At 34.1% G+C, this 20,525-nt stretch overlaps 1 long non-coding RNA gene across 2 annotated transcripts in view; it reads right to left on the reverse strand.

Moving 5' to 3' along the window:
- Positions 1-1,893: 1,893 nt before the first annotated feature.
- Positions 1,894-20,525, reverse strand: part of LOC138698239 (uncharacterized) — a 54,001-nt gene continuing 35,369 nt past the window's right edge. For both annotated transcript variants that reach the window (XR_011331785.1, XR_011331784.1), the window contains one exon: positions 1,894-6,899. This is a non-coding gene — a long non-coding RNA (uncharacterized lncRNA). The remainder of the gene's footprint in view (positions 6,900-20,525) is intronic.

A 20,525-nucleotide genomic window follows, 5' to 3' on the forward strand; every position in this document is an offset into this window, starting at 1 on the left:
TAAAAGGGGACATGTCATGAGACTGATGGTACTCATGTTATTATAGGGGGTTTTCACTAAATGAAGCCTTACAAATGATTCAGGACGCCAAGTTGCTATACCTAAGTGCAATAACATTTGCATCACCATTTTATCACCAAAAAATGCGTGTGGTAACATAACTGTTGAGGATTCTGGTGATGAAAATAACCCTACAATTGACAGTATGCCTGGTAGTCAGTTGCGAGCTGAGATGGAAGTAACCCTCAACACACAAGGAGAGGGAATGGATGATTATGGTGACGAAAGTCATAATGGTAATGATGAACATAGTAAAGGCGATGTTGAGAATGGCAGTAGAAATACTAGTGATTCAGCAACTGATATACAGATGAAGAGAAAGAATAATAAATTTCAATTGGGAAGATGTTGACATACAGCAGGGAAATATTATACTTTTCAATTTCCGTGCACACAGTTTCAAGATACTCTAGAAATTTGAAGAAGAAAATATCAGTGAAATAGCCCAATATCATATATTAGTACAACAAAAATATGGGTGGACCAAAACATCAATCTATACAAAACATCTATCAGAAGCAAGAAATGGTACTTTAGTCTGCATTGACGTAGTAGAACAAAATGCATGGCAGCTATACAAGATAAACTCCAACGAAAAACTGGATCATCTTGCATTTTGCAAACGTCTTGTCTTATCTGTTCTCGAATCCACTGCTCGACATATACAGTCAAGCGGTAGACCAGCGGTCGTCAACTCACTGCACTCTCGGGCTATCGTCTCTTATCCGCAGGTGCATTTGTGGCTGCTGGCGGGTATGCTCTCTACCTAATTCTGCTGCACTTACCCTTTACCCATTTCAGCGAATGCTGACGACCACTGCGGTAGACCATCTCGTCTAAGACTGAGCAAAAAGATTCAAGGTTTGATGGAAGTAATCATTTTGTGGTATCTCAAGAAAAACAAACTCGATGCAGACAGTGTCACACAAAGACAACAATAATATGTATGAAGTGTGATGTTGGTGCACATGTAAAATGTTTTATCACGTATCACACACCACAAACATTCTCGAAAAATAAAATAATCTCATTGTGTGTGAGTGATATTATAATTTTGTGTTAATTTGACGTATTGTTAAGCTAAACAATTTATACATATTTGTGCTAAAACGACTTATGTCATATAATGTTTTTGCATGGGGATATGACTGACGTCCTATATATAGGACACTGAAAATCTCGGATACTATCAACAAAAAAATAATAATAATAATAAAAACAGCTTTGTTATGTTATATCAATTACAATTAAATAATTCATACAAAAAAATCGTATTTTTTTAACAAAAAATAATTCAGTCTTATCTGGGAATGTATGACTACTTTTTAAAAACTACATTTCGTAAATAACCTCCATGGCAACGAATACATTCCTGCAATCTGCTATGAAAGTTCTGCATGACTTGCCCCATCAAAACAGGTTCGATGGCACTAATTTCGTTCCTTATGTTTTGTTTCAGCTGGAAGATGATGTGAGGCTTGTTGCGATACACCCTACTTTTGAGATAACCCCATCTTCTGGCATGATGTCCTCGATACTATGCTCCACTGAATTCTTCTATCTTGACAGGTGCACAAACAAATAGTTAATAATTTGCAATAATTCCATAACACGTTATAAAGGCCTATACATCTATACATGCCAGGTTTTTTTTCAGAAGAGAAAGCTACACCACTCCTTGAGCTCTTAGTAGGGTTCGACTATTTTATATTATACCGTTTATTACTTGAATCCTTACACATCACGTATAATACTATTAGTTGACAGAGACGATGTGTTTATGGTATCTAATAATAATAATAATAATAATAATAATAATAATAATAATAATAATAATAATAATAATAATAATACTTTATTGATAGAACAAATACACATATTGTTTTTTATATAATAATTTCTCCAGCACCCCCAGAAAGAGTACGTTACATACTCGTGCTCAGGGGGCATTCACATAATTTTAAGACATTTTATTAAATAACAGAAAAAAAAGAAGAAGAAAAACACATATATCACAATAATTGGAACTCTAAATATTCTTCCTAAACAGTAATTTTTAATTGATTTTTTTTTAATAAGGAGCATTAACAAATTGTATGTTTGGGAATTTAGCTATTATTTTTTTTATAAAGCCTTGGACCGAAGTTGCTACTGTGATTATAAGCTACATTTGTGGTACATTTAGGTTCTGTCAAGCATATGTTGTCTGATCTTTTGGTTATATATTTGTGTGAATACAAATTAAATATATTTCGGTTTTTATGTACGAAATTCAACAAGACATTGTTATAAATTTGATGGATAATTAGTTTTCATTAATGCATAGGCTTATGTGTCGGTCTCTCTTCTTTATTCACGTCCCCATTTCATCATTATCAGTATAATTTTATAATTGCATTCATGTTATTATATAGATTACAAAGTTTTTTATTTTGTTAGTGTAACATTATATTATTGCTATCTGAAAATTGTAATATTGTTTATATTACATTTACTTTATGTAAGTAATATAAGATGAAACAATTAATTATATTTTTCAATGTTGTTACATTAAAATAATTATCTTTGATAAAAGAAATAAATTAAAACAAAGTTGTAAGTTCCATCAATTAGCCTATACACAATGCAACATACAACCTTTCGTCATCATTCCAGTCGCTCACAATGCACAAACTGTGTTCTTCCGCATTGTCTACCTGTCTTAGTGATCAGTCAACAGCACCACACTCATCCACCAACGTCACAATAAATAATCCCACTCTCACTTCGCCGATCTTCACTTGTCATCGTACGTTTCCAGGGTGTCAGCCAAGTGCTCGTTGTCTCGCGGCTTCTTGAGCTGCTTCTTGCGCTGGTTCGGTTTCTTACGCTTGTGAGGTATCGGCTTCTTGGGTCCGTGATCTTGCATGGAACGGATTCCCTGTTTCTCCAGATACAATATAAAGTAAATTTTAAAAGTATAAATTATACCAGCTAGCAATATTTTGAACCCAAACTTAGGTAATATACTTTATACTTCGTATAACCAACAAACAAGAAGTCACGTGTTCAATTGAAAATTTTTTGTAGAGCAGTCAATTTCAAGTTACACTATTATGAAAAGAATGAGTCATTTCTGGCATATTTTTCTCAGAACGAGCGATAGGCAGATACCATAGCAACACAGTGCCAACCGTGATGGGACGCGCATCCCTCGTCTATAAATTACGGTGAACAAGTGACAGATGAAATATATGGATACACAGGTTGCTTATTTGGGTTATTTTCTGCTCCATTATTCTAAATGTTTTATATTTATCAGCTTAAATGTTGTTTCTCGTAATTTTACATCGTCATCTCTTGTTTTAACGTAGAACTATATCCTTCCCCAGTGTGGGTAAGGGGGTACGTACAGAGTTTCTGATGTCCCAAAAAGTGTAAAATATCAAATGATTACTGCATGGAAACTACAATATCTATGTTAATGATTTATTTACATTATTTTGGACACAGGAGATATATAGTTTCTTAACAATAATATGTAAACCGGTTGAGCCAGATGCGTGAGGATTAACGAGATCCAATTTGTGAGAATAGTATAAAAGTTTTAATCTTTCTCAAGAAATTCGGAACAAAATACCATCGCGACCGGCAAAGTACACTATGAGATGTGGCAGAGGGTACAAGGATTCAGAGAAGACCAGATGTGTAGGAATTCAGACGAAAACGAGAGAAGAGGGCCAGTTGAAAGCTACGCGCGAGAGCAGAAATTCTCGTCAGTTCCAGTGTATAGCGGAAATATAGGTAGATGGCTTTGACATGAAGTGGTACTCGGATGTTCCTATGATACAGTTTTTTGTACTTTTAATTTAATTTTATAAACTACCTTTATTAAAATGCTGCGAAGACTGAGAAACTGTAGGCTACTATATATTTATGAACGTGTATAGATATAAATAAGAAACGTGTAATTTGAAACAAAAAAGTAAATATAAGAGAAAATAAAGAAACCTATGTTTAAGCCTAATACAAGTACATTAAACAAATACAAGGTGGGCCAGTCAAACGGAAAGATTTCAAGGCGCAGAAAAAGAATGAAAAGTTCCTATTACATCAATTTAATGAGTAGACATGACAAGTACATGAATAACCATTACGCATGCAACAAGAAAAAAACTATTTCTTAAAAATTACGTCAGCTAAGTGACCTCCATTGAAACACACACTTTCTTCTATGGGTAGTCTGGCCACGAACTGTTGCATAACCCTCTCAGCATATTGACAGATATCGCAGCGACCTCTTCTAGTATACGTTGTTTTAGGGCTGGAATTGTTCTGGGTGGGTTGCTCCCAAACACCTTCGTTTTGAGGTGTTCCCATAGGAAGAAATCACATAGGCCTACCGTTAAATCAGGTGACCTAGGCGGCTAAACGATATCCCCTTTCCGAGAAATGTCGCGGCCCGGCAACAAAGCATTCACAGCATCCATCGAAATTCTTGCGGTGTGGCTTGTTACTCCGTCCTGTTGAAACAGTGTGTTTTCTTTCATTCACTGGAAAATGGGCGAGTTGTGGTGTAAAAAAGTTTTGTATCATTTCAACATATCACACTGAATTAACAATCACTGCATTTCCGGTCTCATTCTCGAAAGAGAATGGGCCGATTATTCCAGTTGATGAAACCGCGCACCACACCGTTATCTTTTGGGCATGGAGAGGTTTCTCATGACCACTGAAATCAATTATTGCTGTTTGCAGTAACGATGAGCACCATTTAACAAAACATGATAGAGACAAACACCTTGGTTACTAGGCAACGCGGAGATACAGACGTCACCGCCTAAGGAGTCATAAATTATTGTAAAGTAGGTAGAGAAGAGATAGTTATATTAATTCTCACCCTCTTCATATGAACAGTATACTCCCATCAAATCTTTCCGTTTGACTGGCCCACCTTGTACAATAGAGTAAAAATACAGGAAATTGATATATAAATACATTTAAAACGTTGTTAGTAGGGGTGTATAGCCTACTTACTGATGATTTCGTAAAATCCGAATGAATCCCTTTAAGGCACTAATGGCTCTTTCCCTCATAGTGGTGTTACTGAGGGCTAATTTTTTATCACGTTTTAGCGAAAAAGAATTATGGTTTCCCTTGCTCCCATCATCAGACCGACAACCTCAATTTCTGAAAGGTGATATTTTTCTTTACAATATTGACGTGATTATTCAAAAGTATTATTCTTTGGTATTTGACTAAGTGGGAGTTACACTTGAAACAGACCATTCTCGCTGAGCGTAGTTCCTTACAATTTGACGGGCAGATACATTATCGTACTGGTTCAAATGTTTAATGAAAATCTTGTCTTCGTTAAGCGACCCAGTATTCATAAAATGAGAACTCAAAACGGAAGAAAACAAATGGTGATAGCACAACAAACGGCTTGGCCTGCTGAACTCGTAAGACCATGATGCTTAGTGCGGCATAAACGATCGAGCCGAGTTGTTTTTTATGGCAATAATGTCGATACATCTAACATTGCCTTGCGTGGTTAATCCTTGTACCTCTTGGTATACGGTGAACCTAACGTCCTGCAATTCCTCAGCGATTTATATTATTTGATGTAAATTACTCAAATTACGCTGCCTTACAAAAAATAAAAAAATAATGTTTAATGAATGGTAAAAAATTAAATATTACAGTACTTTCCCGGTCTACAAGGACTGTGAAATTTGCCTGTGAAATAAACTTTCAAGTGAAATCATTGGCTACTAAAATAGGCTATAACCATTTAAATTTTGTGCCATTCTTTTTTGGCCTACTGTGTATAACCTATGTATCCATTAAAATTAACAAAAGGAAATAAAACTCTGTTAAGATATTGAAAGAATTTCCTCTAGCTTCTGCTGTTACTTAAATTCTTGAAGTAAGAAGTTGAAAATTTAACATTTCTTCATTATGAGTGAAGCCACTTGAGTATTGTTCCTAGAAACCATAATTGTTTTTATCTGATTTTTAGGCAGACAAAACATCAATTTATTAGAAATGAGTGTAATTGTCTTAATTACTTCATCCACTTTTCTTGGAAATTTTCAAACTAAATTGCAGATTATTTTTTTCGTCTAAGAATCGTTCAACAGTGTCATAATATAGTTTAACACATTTTCCAGAGTTTACTGTCTGATCCACACTAACTGTGTAAGCACATGTAAGGTTAGTATGAATGATTTTCTCTTTGTTCTTTGTCGGTCCAAGTATAAAGTCATACTTAAGTTTTGATGCTTCCTCTTCTTTCCCTACTAATTGTAAGACAAAATAAAATCTGTCCTTAACTGCTTCAAATTGCTCGAAGAAAATACGATCAAGCGAAAGTATTATTCTTTGGTATTTAACATTCTTCTTAAATTTCTTAATGTGTACTAATTTTACATCTGAAATGCTCGTTATCGCGTTAGTGTGTTCCTCAACAACATGTTCCTTCATGTTGCCATAGCTTCCTATCCATTTACATTTGCAGTGAGTGATGTTTTTAGCAGGACATTTGAGTGGAGTATATGAACATAGCTCATAATGATTTGTCAGTTCAGACAAAGGGAATGAGGACATACAACCATATTTCTTATGCTTGCAAGGTATTTCTACTTTGACCGAGAGCTTTTCCAGTGTCACATTACGTGCTTGAAGAAACTGTTCTTTACAAGTCGGACAATTCACGAGTTTTGTTTTGCACTTGCTGCAGATAGTGTGTCCATTACTGCAGATATGGATTGGTGGTAGCATGTATGCCACGCAAACTGGACACTTCAACTCTTCTAGTATGTCATTCATCAGATCATGAGCGCTCATCCTTCAGGATCCTGGAAATAATATTTATATATGTAGCAGTAAATGGTTGGAAATGTTATATTCTTTAGGCTATTTTATGCGATGTAGGCCTACAGTCCCCAATGTAGAAAAATTAAGTTCATTATTTCAGTATTTGTGAAACTAGCAGTATAATATCAAAGTTATAGATAATATTTAATTTATTTAATAACTTTATTTAACTAGCTAGCTAGCTAGTGAGACAAATTAAAATTATAGAACAAAAATGTTTCTAGCCACTACCGTAAGAGCCAGGCTCGTGTACGGTGTGGTCTTAGCCAATAATGTATTATCAGTTCCAAGAAAAAATATAGAAATCTGTACACAAACCACAAATATTAAAGAAAAAATATCTATTCACAACTAAAATTTGGTCAATACATATTGATTCAAATACAATTAAAGATATGCAATATTTACATGAGCATATTACAATGGGAGATTAAGATATGACACTAGTTTAACTTTAATTAATTAGGTTATTTTAACTTGTTGTTTCCTTTCATTTAGGATGCTCCCTTTACATAGAATGCTTTTTTAAATTGAACTTTCCATATCCTATTATTGTTGTTATTATTATTATTATTATTAATACTGTTATTGTTACTTACTTAGTGCCTTTTAAGGAATTTGCAGGTTCATTGCCACCCTAACATAAGCCCGCCATTGGCCCCTATCCTGAGCAAGATTAAACCAGTATCATCATATCCCACATAGCCTACTGTTATTGTTGTTATTATTATTATTATTATTATTATCATTAATAATACTGTTATTGTTACTTACTTACTTACTTACTTACTGTCTTTTAAGGAACCCGGAGGTTCATTGCCGCCCTCACATAAGCCCACCATTGGCCCCTATCCTGAGCAAGATTTATCCAGTCTCTATCATCATATCCCACATAGCCTACTGTTATTATTATTACTATTATTATTATTATTATTATTATTATTATTATTATTAATATTATTATTATTATTGTTATTATTGTTACTATTATTATTGTTACTGTTATTATTATTATTAATACTGTTATTGTTACTTACTTACTGCCTTTTAAGGAACCCGGAGGTTCATTGCCGCCCTCACATAAGCCCGCCATTGGCCCCTATCCTGAGTAAGATTAATCCAGTCTCTATCATCATATCCCACATAGCCTACCCTACTGTTATTGTTATTGTTATTATTATTATTATTATAATTATTATCATTATTATTATTACTGTTATTATTGTTACTATTATTATTATTATTATTATTATTATTATTATTATTATTATTATTATTATTATTGTATGTAATAATTTACCACTGCCACCGTATATTTATTCATTTGCAGTGTGAATAAATACATATTTCACTCATGTACTTGAATTCAATTTTAGCTAATAAATTTAAGTACAAGTTATGCAATTTGTATACCAAAAATGTAACGGAATAAGGTAATAAAATAATAATACATTATGTTTATTTAACGACGCTCGCAACTGGCGAGGTTATATCAGCGTCGCCTGTGTGCCGGAATTTTGTCCCGCAGGAGTTCTTTTACATGCCAGTAAATCTACTGACATGAGCCTATCGCATTTAAACACATTTAAATTTCATCGAACCCGCAACCTCGGACACAGAAGGTCAGCACTGTACCGACTGCGTCACCCAGGCCGACTAATAATAATAATAATAATAATAATAATAATAATAATAATAATAATAATAAAGGAAACATGCAATAGGCAGAATTTCCCGAAAATGGCGGTAATCTGCACTCCTCTGTGCACTTGATTCTTTCATGTTTAGCTCGAATATAGCCTGAATAGCAACAACGCAATGTTCAGTGTGGCCGAGAAGTGGTTGTACCCCCCCCCCCCCACTTTATTTCGTAAAGATTTATGTTGGTATCTCTGTAACCTTGGCAATATTCTAGTGGAAGTAGTAACTGGTATCACACAACGGAAGTTTTACGAGCAGCTTTGGAAAATGCATCCACATCCGCACGTGACCTCGAATTACCTCCGCAACATCTGCAGCAACAGGAGCAGAATTCAGCTGTGATGCAACAATGACGGTCTGCATACTGATGTTTTGGTTCGTTAAACATCAGGAAAATGTCCATAAAGATTCGATTATAGCCATCATAGTTTCGAAAATAAAGGGGGTACGTCCACTTCTCAGTCACTCCATAGGTTCACAAATCTATTATAATAGATATTTCTAGATCTCCTAGAATGAATATCGAAATAGACAATGGTATAAGCATTATGTCAACTCTAGTGACAAGAAATGAAGTATAAATATAGGCAGTACAAAATCTAATGAAACCTGACATAATAATTACAAAAAATAAAGAATATATAATTGCAATTCATATAGAGTTTCTATTTCGTGTAATTGCAATAAAATAGGCTAAGAAAATTTCGAAGTAAAGATTATGAACTATATAAACTGTCAAACTTGTTTAGTAGAGTAGAGTAGATCGGCGAGGAAAAGGTACGCTTAATTTTCTTCATCCCGTTTGCGCGTTCACTACAAGATGATATCCACTAGAAGCCGAAATATGTAATTTGGTAATTGTTCGGTAATTTCTCCGGACTCAAATTCTCTTTACTGAAAAATAAAAAATACAGACCTTCCGAATTCTCTTCAGAAGGAAATCATACTAAAGTATTTCATTATTTTAAAAAAATGCACCGCACTATACCGGGTTTCAACTTTCCAGTTATGAGCGACATGCACTGTAGGTCATTATGGTCTATGGTTGATACTATATTCCTTCTCTACAGCCTCAATCCCTAATTATCATCTACTAATTTAACACATCTTCATACTAAATTTATTATACATCTTGATTACACAACTTTTAACACTGTATCACTTCGGCATATGTATTATATGACTTTCTTGTGTTAAATTCTATCGTACCTGGTTTACATGTTTCGACCTATTATGGGTCATCCTCAGAACTGGTTGTTGTTGGTATTGGTGCCTCTTGTTTTGTTTCCTGTGAGGGTGTGTTTGTGTGGTGTAATGTGGAGTCAAAGAGTGTGTGTTCTGAAATTGAGTTGTGTGTTGAGAATTTCATTGGGGTGTGTTTTTGTGTGTCTGTATATTTCATATTGTTCTAATGTGTTTAGTTTCTGGCTTTTTGGTTGGATGTGTAGTATTTCCATATCTGTGTTGATGTCTCTGTAGGTGTGGTTAGCATTTGTGATGTGTTCTGCATATGTGGAGGTGTTTTGTAATTTTGTTATGGCTGTGATGTGTTCTTTGTAACGTGTTTGAAATGATCTGCCAGTCTGTCCTATGTAGAAGTTGTTGCAGGTGTTACATTTGAGTTCGTATAGGCCTGTGTGGTTGTATTTGTTTGTGTTGTTTGTGTGTTGAGATGATTTTGTAGAGTGTTATTTGTTCTGTATGCGATGTTGTAATTTAATTTCTTGAATGAGGTTGCAATTTATTCCTATATTATTCTGTAAAAACAACACCCTTTCCCTATAATTTTCTAGACTGCACTGACCCAAAAGCACAACATTTCAGTCCTTCTGTTCACCAGCTTCTAAGATTACATTTTTTCGCTTTTCTTCCCCTCTTGTGTTAGTATCCTTCCATTTAGTGATGCATTCTCAACTCGTCCCTAGCGTTTCTCCCCGATTTTTGCCTACTTCTATTTGAACCCCGTCCCTCTCGTTTGACTTAGTGTGTATTTTCCTTACACCATTTCTCTCCCTTACTATATCCTTCTGTTCCCTCACCGACTCTATCCTCATTCTGCTTTCCTATTTATCTTGCTCATATTTTTCGGTCTTCGATCCTTGTTGCCAATTGTCCGCGGCATAATGTATCCTGCATTTTTTTAATCTGTCGATGCTTTCCTGCAACTCTGATATCTTCTTCATTTTCGTTCTCAACTTTATTTCTTACTTCTGTTAATATTTTCCCTTCCTTAATGGCGTGATTACGTTTCCCAAACTCCGAGTATTCAACTTTTTTTAAAAAAAAAGCTCTACGTCGTATAACTTTACATTTACTTTTAGGTTATTGTTAAACGCTACGTTATGGCAAAATGGTCTTTATTCCTTGCTTCTTTTAGGAATAGTAGCAGTAATTTTCTCCTAATTTTTGTCTAAGAATTAATGTCAATCGCAGCGTCACTGTTCTGAAAAGTAGTCTTATATCGCATAAACAAAAAACAAGATACAGAACCTTCCTCTCTATTGCATCGAGAGACGGACAATTACAACTGTCAGTGAAATTCCCTTTCTATAACGTTTTCGGCCACGACTCTAATGGATTTCCTCAGAAAATCGTAAGAAGAATTGGGACATATGTTGGAAAATAGTAAATTGCTGCTTTACAGTGGACCAGTGGCTGTGCTAAGTTTGATTGCATTAAAGGGACACTGAATTGCCTGTATTCATAATGTTAAATTACGTTTTACATACGATTTTTTTTCTCTAAAACTATTGAAACTAGACAGTTTGTTTTTTGCAGCTTATGAACACACAATTTTAAGCTGAAACAGTACTTTTTCTTTAATTTATTTACTCATTGAAAAATATGTTTTTTTTTTAACAATTCGCATATTTTTTCAACGATTTTCAGTAGTACATTTCTCCCTGTAACATCTCCACAATTTAACAAATTTAAAAAACATTGTTTCAATACATGTAAAATATCCAAATAAACAAATCAGAAAATTTCAGCCTTCTGCATTAAATAGAAGCTGAGGAAAAGTTCGTTTTGCAAGGAAAAAATTAAACTTATACAAACTAAGCATTAAAGTAATATATATATAGCACGTTCTTTTCTGAGATATATAAATGTTAAATGGATATAGTTTTAGTATAACTATACGTGATAATGGGAAAAATCAAATATTGAAATGAAAAAATAAATATAAGTTACGTAAAATGTTTTCCGCAAAAAATTCCGTGGCCTAAAAGTATGAAGACTGAGAATTAAAATTGAAACAGAAAATCGGAAAATTAAAAATGTGTACAATTTGAGTGTAGTCATAAGTGATATAGTAACCCACTAACATATAACAAGAAAATTAGAAACGTGTTAATATCTTAAATTTGATTAAATAAATTTATAGCCTATGTGTATGAATAAATCAATCTATATTATATTTGTATTCTATAATTTTGAAATATATATTAATCCTACTTTTCACGTGCGATATTATTCTTCTCTAGTGTTAATATTATAGTATATACTTAATTCCATTGCCGCTGTAATTATATTTTAGTTCCTATTTTATTTTACTTATTTATTTATTTATATTATTTTTTTTATTTTAATATTATATCTGAACTGCGACCGAGCACGAGCGCTGCTCATTCGGTCTCAAATTTTGTTAATACTACTGTATCTTCTTTTTATATTGCTTGTATTATTTTATTTGTATTTATCTTTGTTTGTTTTTGTAATTATATTTCTTTATTCTGTATATTTGAATTTAAATAAATATTTGAATTTAAATAAATAAAATTTAAATAAATTTGAAGAGGGACATCCAAATAATATATTGGAAAAATAAAATGTAAATCAAAATATTCACCCAAAATCTAATTCCATCAATTCCCTCTCACCTAACAGTTGAAGAGAGAGTAAGGGAGGAAAAAGCAGACAGACAGAGGAAGAGGGAGGGAGAAATAAACATTTCTAATTAGTGTAAAAGTTTATAGCCTAAACAGTACAGTACGCTTCCACTGGGACATCTTAATTGTGTAGATACATGGTCTATTGAAATGTGTAATAATAATATTGTGTTACAACTGTAATGTACGTAGTGGTGATGATGATGATGATGACGACGACAATAATAGTGATCATGACCATGATGGTGATGATGGTGACACTGTAATAACCACACATAGCACCTTGGGGACCGTTGAGTTAAGTTGACTGCAACGCGGAGTTTACATTAAGGCTTGGTTGCTAGTAGCAGGAGACGGAGGTATACAGAAACATCAAAACTCAAGGAATGTTGTTTACTGCTTTGTGTGTTGACCTTGCAGTTCAGAATCAGGGAAACCAGAAACCGACAATTGAATAAAATTTACACACAAATAGATTAATAATAAAAAAACAACACAGTGGGATACATATTGGCGTTAAGTGTGATAAATAAACACGATTTACATGATTACACAATAAAAATAAGAAACAAAAAATGAAATAAAAAATAAAAATAAATACAGTTGAACACATTCCATTAAATATTTGCAACGCGTTAGGTCTGGCAACTCATCATAAGATATTTTTCTAATTTACATTTAAAGGAAATTAAAGTTCGGCAGCCCTTGACTTCAGGCGGCAGAGAATTCCAGTGACGAGAAGTAGCAACAGTGAAAGATGAAGAATAAAGAGATGATGTGTGGAGTGGTATTTCTAGCGTGTTTATTGTGACCGAGTATTTAAGTTATGAAACCGAGAAAGACTGTGGAATCAGACAGATAAGTAAGAGGGAGTAGAGGTGTGCAAAATTCGGTATAAGAGAGAAAGGGAATGTAACTTTCTCCTCTCATTTAACCTGAGCCACAATAATTTATTGAAAGAAGGCGAAATGTGATCGTAGTAGCGGACATTACAAATGAAACGAACACACGCATTATGAACACGTTGCAGTTTCTGGGATAAATCCACCCTGAGATCACTGAATAAAGCGTCACAATAATCGAAATGAGGCATAATAAGAGTCTGTACAAGCGTCTGCTGTAATTTAGCTGGATAGTGGTACAATCTTTTTAATGAGTGAAGAGTGGAAAATACTTTCTTGCATGTGTGTTTGATATGCGTGTCCCAGGTAAGGTTAAATTCAAAATGAACTCCCAGGTTTTTTTACAGTTGAACTGAATGGAATGATCGCTTTATTCAGAGTCACAGGAGGAAGGTTCAGCTTATTAATATCGGGGATTAATCTTTTATTCGAAAATAAGATAGCCTGTGATTTATCTGTATTTACATAAGTTAAGTCCGAATTGTTGAGACCAAGATGAAACGGATTCGAGATCTTTATTGAGTCTGTTAATACAGTCACTTAGTCTATCAGGACTGGCGGAAATGTATAATTGAACCTCATTTGCATAAATATGATATCTGCAATATTTAAATGACTTGGCGATATCGTTAATATAGAGCAGGCGTGGCGAAAATGTCATCGTGCGCCGAGCCACTGTGTAACCTGCAACATGCATAGCACCTATGGAGGGAGGTGGAAACCAGAAGGGGAAGTAAAGCAACTGTCTGACTTATTAACGGATTATCATTTTCCTTACGTCAGGCACTTAAATACAATTTTATACAGTACAAGGCTACAAACTAATGTTTAGTACGTTATCGTAACCTAAGATTAACTGTCTTCAGAATGTTTCTGCGACAGAGTTTCAAAATCAGGAATGATGTCACTTACTGCCAGTCGTAGTTGATCACGAAGGTATTTGTTTGTCAGTCGTGATCTAAATTTAGTTTTTACTATTTTCATTGTTGAAAATAATTTTTCACAAACGTAAGTTATAGCGAACATGGCTTCAAAAGAGAAAGCGAAAGAACGAAGCTTCGGATACTTATTTTTTGGCAAAGATTTGAAAAGTTAAACATTTGTCAAGTCCTTACATGTAGCTTTCATTTAATATCACATTGTAAATCTGTGAGTTTAAATTGAAGATCTAACCGCATTATTCGTACATCTGCTGAAAAAGGATCGACATATAGATATAATAATAGTAATAATAATAATAATAATAATAATAATAATAATAATAATAATAACAACACTTAACCTTTTAATGTTTCATGAGTGACATGTAGTATAAATCTTTTAATGTTTCATGAGTGACATGTAGTATAATGCCGTTTTCTCGTAATACTTGTGAACAAATCATACATTTCATATTCTCATCATATTGGCAGCAAAAAAATGCGTCCTCCCATCCTACTTGAAACTTTCGTTTTTGTAGATGTACATGTATTCGAGAGAGACATTGCGATGATATGCCACTCGCAGATCAGAGACAAATACAAATGGAACGGAGTTTGACTCCAGTGAGTGAGAGGGTGAGGGTTGTGGGAGGTAGAAAGCAAGATAAACCATTGCGAGCCACAGTGTGCTCGAGAGTCAGATATTCGCCACGGCTGATATAGGGACAGAAAAGCAATGGACCCGATACCGAACCCTGAGAAAATCCTGACTCTACTGTCTGCCAGGAGGAGAACCGATTATTAAAGACAACACGCTGCTGGCGGCCGGTGAGGTAGGAGTGCATCCAGGTGATAACGCTGTCAGAAAAAATTAACACTCGAAGTTCAGTTAGTAGCAGATCCATGTCAAGAGTCAAATGCTTTGCTATAATCCAATAAAGTTAATATTGTTGCTAGTCGTTTATCCATAGCCTCTCGTATATCTTTAGTTAAATTCAATAAAGCAGTGGAAGTGCTATGCCCGCTTCTGAATCCAGATTGGAAGGGTCGATAATATTAAATTCAATCAGATATTTGCTTAATTGCTTATGGAGAATACGTTCAAGAGCCTTTGACAGAACGGGAAGAATGCAGATTGGCCTATAGTCTTTAGGAGATGCAGGTGTGTTTACTTTAGGTAATGGACGCACTAGAGCCGTTTTCCAAACATTTGGGTAGGTAGAAGTGATGATGGAAGATTAAAAAATATGTGTTATCACAGGAAGCACGATATAGATTAATTTATTAATAAAAACAATGTTTATGTTGTCAGCCTTGCGCTGTAGATCTAGTGTTTTTAAGAGCCTGCCTAACTCCTGTGTCTGTAATATTAGAGAAGAAAAACTTTTCGCGAGAAGGAAGAGGAATGGCTAAGAGAGTATTCATGGTGTTAAGTTTTTGTTGTTTATCAGGTTGTGAGGTGGGTGGTGAAGTAAAGTACTGATTAAGTTTATCAAGTGATATGTTTGGGATTTCAGTTTCTGTAGTTTTACTTCCTATTCCCATGTCACGTAAATGCTTCCAAAGATACCGTGGGGAAATGGAGGGGTCGACAAGACTGAGAGCATGACGGCGTTTGGCATTTCTAATGCTTTGCGTTGTTCTGTTCCTAATTTTTTTATAGTTGTAAAAATTTTCCTCAGATTTATTGTGTCTATACTTCCTGTAGGCAGCGTCACGTGACGCCATGAGGTTACGTATGTTATCAGTCATCCATGGAACAGGACGATGAGTGGCACGTCTTTTCCTTAATGGCGCATGTTTATCAAACAATTGTATCACCATGTTATTAAAAGCGGTCAATTTTTCATCAACAGTGACTAAGTTAAATATTGTATGCCATGGCAATTCCATAGCGTCGGAAATTAATTGATCGTCGTCGACATGTTTTAGATCTCTGTATGTAATGAATTTCGCTGCAGCTTTCGGGCACTGGAGAGAATACTCTGCGAATATTAAATCGTGTGCACAAATTCCAGGAACAGGCAACTGCCCTTATGTTACAATTCTGTCAGGATTGTTTGTAATAATTAGATCTATTAGAGTTTTAGTAGTAGCTGTGTGATGGGTGGGGTTAAGGGGAAGGATTTTTAAGTTAAACGCTTCCAACATGTTACACAGTTGTTTAGTCCCATATAAATGTACGTTTTTAATTACTCAGTGTCAGTGTAGATGGTTACAAAGCATAAGAAAGCATGCAACAACGTTAACTGTCAGAAGTGACTCATTATTATAATAGAAGTATAGTCTACATTATTTAAAAGTAAAAAGCTATTTGATGTTATCCAAAATTCTTTTTTCATACTGCACCATGATATTCGTAGTAAATTTATTAGGTACTTTCCTTTACATATGTTTGTATCTATTAAAATTAACTGGACGGAATATAATGTGTTAAGTTATTGAAAGAATTTCCTGCAACGTTTGATATTTCTTCAAGTTTTAAAAATAAATAGTATGAATATGTAAGATTTCTACGTTATGAATTGGTCCCACGCACTTATATACTCACATAATAAATAATATGTATGTATGTATGTATGTATGTATGTATGTATGTATGTATGTATGTATGTATGTAGTCCACACCTGTGGAGTAATGGTCAGCGCGTCTGGCCGCGAAACCAGGTGGCCCGGGTTCGAATCCCGGTAGGGGCAAGTTACCTGGTTGAGGTTTTTTCCGGGGTTTTCCCTCAACCCAATACGAGCAAATGCTGGGTAACTTTCGCTGTTGGACCCCGGACTCATTTCACCGGCATTATCACCTTCATTTCATTCAGACGCTAAATAATCTGAGATGTTGATACAGCGTCGTAAAATAATCCAATAAATAAATAAATGTATGTATGTATACAGGGTGTAAACATTATAAATACCGAACATTTTACTGGTGATAGGGATGATGTTTCTGAAGAAAGAAGTCTAATAGAATTTTTCGAAATTCTCAAGTTTAAACTTAAAAAATACATGTTTTCAAAACAAGTAATACAATTTAAAATTCTTCGGAAATACGTTGTTACTTCCTATTAATAATTTGTTTCTTCTTTAATCCATACACATGAGAATACAACATTCTAATTATTTAAAAGAGAATTTAAGACTAGTGATATAAATAGCTGAAAATTTCATTCAAATAACAGAATAATAATTGAAGGTTCAGATCCATAGTGAACCAAGCGCCATTTATTAAAAACGGAGAAAGAAAGCGTTAAAGTTAAGTGAATGCCATAATTAAATGAAGATTGACATTTAATTTAGTTTCAATGTGCACACTTTATATTATTTGCTATATGTTTCATTGAATTATGATAAGCATTTAATTTCAACCCTTGTTTTCTCCGTTTTTAATGTATGGCGCTTAGCCCACTATGGCTCTGACCCCTTCAATTTCAATATTTACATTAGCTCTTAATTTAATAAAAATAATTCATTATGTTCTTAACTAAGAAATAATAAAGAATTAAATAATTAATGGTGTACAAGACTATAATTATGACGATGTCTGCCAAAAGTAACATGAGATTTTATTATTAGTTTGTTTTTCTTTTAATTGTGGAGATTGCGAACAAAACCGGCCATTTCCACCGAAAACAAAAAATGGATTTTTTACGGTATATGTTACTTTTTTGACTCTAACTCTGCCATTTATATCAGAAACAGTATGGTAAAACCAAAATTTTCAATCAAAAAGGGAAAATTCCATATCAGGCTAATGCCAATATTTTCATTGTCTTTTTTTGTATCAAAGACCGACATTTCCAACAATTTGTATGTATTGAAATTATCAATCCATTCAAAATTGGTTATTTCTATTTCTATGTGCAGGAGTCATAATATCTTATTGCTAATTGAAATTACTGTAAAAGTGTTAAATATATTTTTCCATGATACAGTAGAATGAAAGTGAAAGATATCTAGGGAAATAAACTATTCGATTCATATTTTTGTTTTCATGCAATGTGCATTCAGATAGCTGAGCTAAATGCTTTTTGTAAGTGAAATTATTGTAAAAGTATTACCTACAGCAGGGGTTCCCAACCGGTGTGTCGCGCAGCTCCATGGAGTGTGTCGCGAAATTTTGCAATTGAAAAATAAATTTCATGTCATCCAAAAAATCTCTTTACAATGCATTTTTATTTGCAACGAAGTCTTTGATATGGTACATTTTATTTTGAGACAGACTTTACCAATAAAACGTGAACACCTGTAACAATTCTCAGTTCAGTTTTTCAACCATAAGGCCAAGTATAGAGAAACTCTGTGCAACCCACCAAGCGCAGATGTCACATTTAAATAGGCGAGTTTTCAAAAACGATGATAAAAATCTTATATCGGACATCCAGCATAGATAGGTTGGGATATTTTACACATAGTCTTACTTACTTACTTACTTACTTACTGGCTTTTAAGGAACCCGGAGGTTCATTGCCGTCCTCACATAAGCCCGCCATTGGTCCCTATCCTGAGCAAGATTAATCCAGTCCCTACCATCATATCCCACTTCCCTCAAATCCATTTTAATATTATCTTCCCATCTACGTCTCGGCCTCCCCAAAGGTCTTTTCCCCTCTGGCCTCCCAACTAATACTCTATATGCATTTCTGTATTCGCCCATACGTGCCACACGCCCTGCCCATCTCAAACGTCTGGATTTAATGTTCCTAATTATGTCAGGTGAAGGATACAATGCGTTACACATAGTCTACCCTTGTTTTTTTCTAATGCCAGTCAAGTTGCTGCTTGTTCTTTTAGAATTTTCTATTACGTGTACAATCAACCTATTTACAACATTGAATGTCCGACACTACATAGAAGTTGTTATCGGTGCTTTGTTTCTGGCGGAACGTGCTGGAACGGCGTTCCTGCATCTTTGTGTTGCATTTTTCATTGTGGAACCGAAATATATGTGAATATGTTTTTTATATAATTTTTCTTTGAATTCCGTTTAGATCTTGAAAGTCTTAGTTGGACGAAAAGGAGCTTAAAAACGACAAAATTCCCGTGCAATGAACAGTAAGCATCTCACCGCTCGCTATAAAATATTCTACACAGAGTTTCACCAGCTTTTTCTCCAGAAAAAAAGTACTGGTTATTATTATTATTATTATTATTATTATTATTATTATATTATTATTATTATTATTATTAAAGTCAAATAAGTGTGTCGCGATATCGTGGGTGTTCAGTAAAGTGTGTCATCAGTCAAAAAAGGTTGGGAACCACTGGGCTATAGTACGGCTGATTATGTAGTAAGCACCGGCGAGGCAGCCATCTTCCCACAATAGAGGTCCTGGGCACATATTTTCCCGTTAGAGTGTAAAGGAGCTCACAATATCGTATTCAGCTTTGTGTGTAAAATTGTAGTGTACTTTGTAAATTTGTAATGTTTTTCGTAACGCAGTTTTACTCCTGGTTGAGTGTTAGAGAAGGCCGTATGGCCTTAACTCTGCCAGGTTAAATAAATAATAATAATAATAATAATAATAATAATAATAATAATAATAATAATAATAATAATTATTATTATTATCCTAGTCACAAGACATTTTTCAAAATTTAATTAAAACATACATATGTAAATTATAATATTTAATAATTTAAGCCTATGTGCTCTGGACGCTATTGCTGGAAGATTGTCTGGTCAATGCTCACTATATAATTACCAAGTAATGTTATATTCGTTACTTCATGATACAATTGATGTAAATGATGTTATCACAGTCTAATATATACAGTCACGAAGCTCAATACGTAGTAAATATGCAAACATTAGGTAGTTGCTCATCACTAAGATCGCTAATATCGCCTCATTACAGGCAATGCAAAATAGTACCGGCACAGTCTATTGTTTCTAGCACCCTCAAAACTCAAGCTTCGTGACTGTATATAGTAGACTGTGATGTTATGTTTTATTGTTATAAATGCCAAATAGCTTTTTTCGAACAAAAATGAACATTTCCTTCACATTTTCAAACAAAACCGGACATTTCTAAAATAGTTTTGTGTATAAAATGCACAGAAAATGACTAAAATAATGATTATTGACACGAATAGAACAATGGATGTAACATGCACGATACAAAATTGTCGTTACCTTGGAATGAAGTAAAGGCGCGATACAGTTTTTTCTGATTAAAAAAAATACTATTTTGGAA

Source organism: Periplaneta americana, chromosome 4 (genome assembly GCF_040183065.1).
Source record: "Periplaneta americana isolate PAMFEO1 chromosome 4, P.americana_PAMFEO1_priV1, whole genome shotgun sequence".
In the NCBI taxonomy this organism is placed as follows: Eukaryota; Metazoa; Arthropoda; class Insecta; order Blattodea; family Blattidae; genus Periplaneta; species Periplaneta americana.